Genomic DNA, 6,449 nt, shown 5'->3' with positions numbered 1-6,449 from the left:
ATATATATATAATCCAGCTTGATCATGTATATATATGATCAAGCACAGCAAAAGAGGGGCATTTCTAGCACATTAGTTTCATAACAAGCTTTAGAAATGGTTTTGGATTTCTTTTAACTACCTCTATTGCCACCCTGATTTGGCCTTTATTGGAGTAAAGTATTCTCTCTATGCTTGTGGTCTCACTGCAGATTTTTCTATCCAGTGGGAACCAGAAATAAAAACCAATGCATTTAAAATGTGAAATGTGGAAAGGAAATAGAGAGAACAGTTTTGGAGCTGGCTTCCATTGCCTTATAAATATAGCATAGTTACTTGAATTCCATAAGAATTAAACTATGATCTTTTAAAATGCATGCAAATTCTTGCAGAATATATATGAAGAAGTCACTATAACTGTTGCGGCACTTCGACTCCCTTGATAAATGGGACTTCCAGACCACACTTTATTGAGTCTCTGATTTTTAATAATTTGAATCCTGCAAGATTTAATTCTGCATAATTCTGGCTGAAATCAGCTTTTGATTGAGTTGTAATGGCTCTGTCATTGTAAATATCTCCGCATGCTAATGTTGCGCTGGAATTCAATAATATTTAGATGAAATTTTTCGCCTCGAGCATTATGGAAGCAAGATTTAGAAAGTTGGGAAGTTTGTGTCAAAGTGACATCTATTTTGGGTAACCTGCAACATTTCTAAATGCAATAAATGGTCATCTCAAGACATGATTTAAATCAGTATGAATCCTAAATATATATGTGTGAATCGATTATAATATGTGTATAATATGAATAAGATATATGAAAATTCTTAAAATATATGTTTTATTTCACCTTGCAGTATTTTCAGATACAGTCATCAGTGACTCAGCTGAGGATGACGGAATGAGAGCTGGGACCCCAAAGATGGAGAGACAGTGTGGAGCTCTGGACAAGGTTTGAGCTGAGTCTTGGCACTACCATTGACCCCAGTGGTGAATAAACTTCAAGGTTCCAAGAAATTCACTTACATTCTCTGAGACTCAGCTTCACCTGCTATAAAATCAAATAACCAAACCAAAAATAGTTACTTCTTCATTATCTATCTCTTCATTAGACCAAGAGCATCTTGAAGAAAGATCCATTTCTTAGTACCTGTCACACATGGGTGCTCTACGAGTATTTGTTGAGTTAAATTGAAGGTTCAAGTGTGAAACAATTCGTTCAGTCCTCTCATTCAGTCCTATGAAGTAGGAACTATTATCATGCCCATTTTACAGAAGAAGGAATTGAGGAACACATAAGCTGTCAAAGTTTAGACCAGCTATTAAGTGGAGGGATTGGGATTTGAACCCAAGCAGTCAGGTTCCAGAATCTGTGCTCCTAACCCTTGTGATGTGTTACAGATGGACACAACGTATTTGGCCCTTCTTCCTTTAAGTTGTCGAGTGTAATTCTGCTGTTCCAGCAGGGGTTGGAAGGACCTTTTGAGGAGATGGTGGTTGAGGGTTTGCTGGATGGTAGGAGAGTGCTATTGGAGGCTGGAGGAAAAGGTACCCAAGTTAGATGTTGGTAGACAGGTGAGTGAAATTATTGTTGACAGAAACAAGGAAAACAGAAAGGACACCTAAAAATCCTGTGCATCTGACTAAAGACACCTCCAGGCAGAATGTTGACCGTGCCACCTGGCTTCTAGTGAGCTTTGATAAAATGCAGAGAGAGATGAACTAAAGAAAAATCATGCAGGTTTTGAGCAACATTTAGAAGAAATGGGACAATCTTTTTATTCCACAAAACGTTTTCAAAGTAAGAAATAGCTTCAGGGCAAAGATCAAATCCAAGGCTTTCTCAATAAAGCCTTGTCTCAAGGTATAGATCTTAAGGGTGTGGGCTCTAAGACACCCCCCACCCCCTTTTGAGAAGTGGGATTTAAGAGTGTGACTGGTAAAATTTCTAAGGCTGTGCCTTATAGAACCTTTCAACTGTACAAAAAAAGCTTCTAGGAAACTGAAAGACACTGTCTCAGAATACTCTGATTCTCAGCCCAAAGTAGAGTAGAAAGAAATGTGAATGTGGTCTTAATCTAATGATGCAAACCCTAATAAGATTCATAGAAAATCCACAAGGTTTTTAGGAGAATTGTACTAGTGGACAAACCGGGACAGAGACACTATAAAATGAAAAGAAGTCTTGGAACAGTCTGCATTCTACCCACCTACGATGGACAGAAGGCTGACTGAGGAGGCTACTTGGCTGCAAATATGAGCCATTTGCTATGGAAATTGAAGAATGGTCCAGAGGGAAAAGCCAAGAACCTTGGAGAATCATTTCCAGGGAACATTACCGGGTTCTACTCAAGGAACTGGCCACATGTACCAGACTGGATTTTGGAATTGCTATAGATCAGGAGCTGCCAGGGACTCCTGTTTTCCCCCTTTTTGAGCAGGCATGCCTTTTGCAGTTATGCTCTTTTTGTCTTAACATAGTAAATCAGGTGTGGGGAGAGCAGATAACTTTTCCCTTTAGTTCACAGATCATCATAATGAAAAGAACCAATTTGGGGAACTGCACCCAAGGAACCCCATCTGTAGGTGGATTTGATTTAGATAATGAAATATTGGACTTTAAGGCAATGCCAAATTGGAATGAGACCTCAGAGATCTTGGGGAAGGAGAATGTACTTTTCTTGTGTGAGGGAAATAAATAATTTGTGACAAGGTGGCAGAGCAGGGTAGATTAAAGTGGCTTTATTAAATTATTTGACAATTCTCCCATGGAGAGGGGGGATCTATTTTATCTCCCTTGAATTTGGGATGGACCATGAGTGTTCTGACCATTACATAATGTAGATATGATGCTCTGCCTGTTCCAGACCTACACCTTAATAGGACTGGAGGCTTTCATCTAGAATGCTTGGTGCCTTGCACTTCCATGTAGGAAGTCTGTCCTGCTGGAGAAATCACATGTAGAGGTTCTAAGACCACGTGGAGAAGAAGAGGGTCCTGCTAAGCCCAGGATTCCAGCTGTCGTCATCAATGTGCCATGCTGGAGTCCAGCTATATTGATACCCCCCAGACCAGACCAGTCTCTAGCTGAACATCACCAAGTGACCCAAGTCAACATCCTGTGGAGGCAAAGAATCATCAGCCAATTCTGTCTGAATTCCTGATCCACAAAACAGTGAGATATAATAAAATGGTTATTGTTTTAAGGCACTGAGTTTTGTTGTGCGGCCATAGATAACTAGAACTACCACTATGTCTCCCAAGTCCTTGTAAATTACTATGATCATTATGATGAAGCTGCTGATACTAATACTACAGGTAATGGCATCTCCTAACCCCAAGTTGCCCCCTTGATGAATGTATATAGCATCTACGCCAAATGTAGATACAGTTTAATTTTTAGCCCCTGACATTGGAGATGGTGACGTCATACAGTGTTGATTACAGTTCAGTATGGTACCAGAAGGAAAGTATTACACTTCACTTGCCAAAACTCAGTGGTTCAAAACTCAGGTCTTGGGCTTCCCTGATGGTACAGTGGTTAAGAATCTGCCTACAGTTGAAGGGGACAGGGGTTCGAGCCCTGGTCCGGGAAGATCCCACATGTTGCAGAGCAGCTAAGCCCATGCGCCACAACTACTGAAGCCTGCGCGCCTAGAGCCTGTGCTCCACAACAAGAAAAACCACAGCAATGAGAAGCCCACGCACCGCAATGATGAGTAGCCCCTGCTCGCCGCAACTAGAGAAAGCCCGTGAACAGCAATGAAGACCCAACACAGCCAAAAATAAATAAATAAAATAAATAAATTTATTAAAAAAAAACAACAACAAAACTCAGGTATTGCTTCCAAGCGAGGATAAGCCCCCTCTGGCTTACCAGGCTTCGCCCTGTAGTTTTTCACATGCCACAGTTGTTGCGGACTTCCCTGCCTCTTCCATTACACAGAGAGCTGCTTGAGGTCAGCTGTGTCTTTGCCTGAGTAACTTCCCCCTCCTCTCCCTCCACCACCCAAAACTAACCCTGAGCAGGGCACGTAGTATGTGCTCGCTGCATTGTTGGTGGAATGCACAAATGAGCGATAGGCATTTGGGAAATCTTTCTGTTCTGCATTTCAGGTCTCCCTACAATTTCAAGGACATGGCTGAGCAGATTAGCACATTATGAAAAGTTATTTTTACAGGACTCAGGTTGATCACTTTCTTAGAGAACAAATCTGGCCTTTTATAGTGATGATAACAGAAAGGCATGATTCATAACAGCAGCATTAAACCCGAAAGCTAATTGCTTTGACCGTCAAATAGCACGAGGATTTGTAGGACATTTGGTCCTGTCCAAAATGTCTATAAGACATTTGGTCCTTGACAAAAGGTCCTTGATATTTGGTCCTGTCCAAAACCATTCGGCACAGACCAAATATGTGTATGGGCATCTTGGATAGGACCAGATGTCTGCTAACCATGTGAGGCGGTGTATGATAACAAGGCAGGGCTTTGGGTGAGGACACAAGTTCTCTGTGGGCTGAAATTCTAGGTGACCCTCAGCTATTTGGGTTTGATCTCTTCTCTGAGCCAGTTTTCTTATTTGTACATTGCAGATAATGCCTCAGAAGATTCTAAGGACCAAAGAAGATAATGAAAGCATTTTATTTATTTATTTATTTATTTATTTATTTGCGGTATGCGGGTCTCTCACTGTTGTGGCCTCTCCCGTTGTGGAGCACAGGCCCCGGATGCGCAGGCTCAGCGGCCATGGCTCATGGGCCCAGCCGCTCCGCAGCATATGGGATCTTCCTGGACCGGGGCACGAACCCGCGTCCCCTGCAGCGGCAGGTGGACTCTCAACCACTGCGCCACCAGGGAAGCCCATGAAAGCATTTTATAAAGCTACTTTCCATTCAAGAGGTAAGAGAAATCCAAGTTTCCCAGAAACCTTCATCTTGCCACTATCTTCATCCCAAGAATGTCTACGGTTATGAAAATTGCCTAAATTTGGCTTAATTTTTGTCCCCCCACTCCCAGTCTCCAGTCTAGTCACCAGTGGAATTACCAATGTGGGTTGTCTGACATGAGCTCTGTATCAGAGAAAGAACATAGTATACATGAGAGGAGAGTAGTGTAGAGTGAATAAACACAGGAGGTTAAATTTGATGGGGGCTTGGAGAATATTCCTGCCAAGCCGGCCATGATGCAGATGGAGAAACTGAGCCCTGGGATGCAGAGGAGCTTAGCCTAAAGCCACACATGGGATCGAAGATGAGCTGCGCCAGGATCTCTGCAGCCTCACGGCATATACAGGTCAGCAAACTTTTTCTGTAAAGAGCCAGGTAGTAGATATCTTAGGCCTTGAGGGCCTCACAGTCTCTGTTGCAATTACTTAGCTCTGCTGCTGTAGCATGGAAACGACCACAGACAGTATGTAAATGAACGCACACAGCTGTGTTCCCATAAATTGCTCCTTATAGACAATCTGCTAAGTCACATTCCCGCCCATTTCCTACTCCCCTACCTGCCACATCGCCATTTATTGCATGAGCACCCCTTTGTCCATTCCCCACCTTTTCAGGTAGTCATAGCTATCTCTTCTTAGTGAAGAGGACTCCAGTGACCTAGATTTTAAGTCCCGCCTTGTCTCTTATGACTTTGGGTGAGTTTCTGTAATTTCCATGCCTCTGTTTAATCCTGTGTGAGTCAAGGAGGCGGAACTAGTACCTCAAAGGAACCTGTGGTGCTTTGCTTCGTGCATCTCTCTTTTAGGAATCCATGGAGTCAAACAGCTCTGAACTCCCTCCTAAGTCTACACACAATGCTATGTCTTGGGCCTGTGACTTAACTTCACTCAGGTTCAATCTCCCCATCTGTAAGTGGGGATAAGAAGAAAATGGACTCATGAGACTGCTACAAAGATGATTTCTGGGAGAGGGATAAATTAGGAGTTTGGGATGAACAGATACGCACTACTGTATATAAAATAAACAAGGACCTACTGTAGAGCAGAGGGAACTATATTCAATATCTTGTAATAACCTAGAATGGAAAAGAATCTGAAAAAGAAGATATGTATAACTGAATCACTTTGCTGTACACCTGAAACTAACACCACATTGCAAATCAACTATACTTCAATAAAAAAATTGTGAGAGATGTTGTTTGCATGTAAATGCTCTTTATGACAGAGCAAAACACTATGGAAATGTGAGGTTTTGTAAAGCATATTAGTATATATAGTAGAGCTACCTTTTGGAGATCTCCTGGGGTTTTCCGAAATGATATGTATGCTAACATTGACAGCTGAGGAAATATTCAGAGTTTTGTTCAGTGCGAGTCTGGTCCACGTGTGAGATAGGACCGCAGTGCAGCAAGCAAAACATTTGCAAGCATGTTCACGTCACCCATCAGCTAAAGAGCACAGTTTGTTCCCTGGGCATTTTTTTTTGTATTTTCTTTTTAATTTATGTGTTGTTATTAAA

The sequence above is a fragment of the Mesoplodon densirostris genome, chromosome 4 (assembly GCF_025265405.1).
Source record: "Mesoplodon densirostris isolate mMesDen1 chromosome 4, mMesDen1 primary haplotype, whole genome shotgun sequence".
Taxonomy (NCBI): domain Eukaryota; kingdom Metazoa; phylum Chordata; class Mammalia; order Artiodactyla; family Ziphiidae; genus Mesoplodon; species Mesoplodon densirostris.
The sequence above is the reverse complement of the archived record's forward strand: the minus strand, read 5'-3'. Positions refer to the sequence as shown.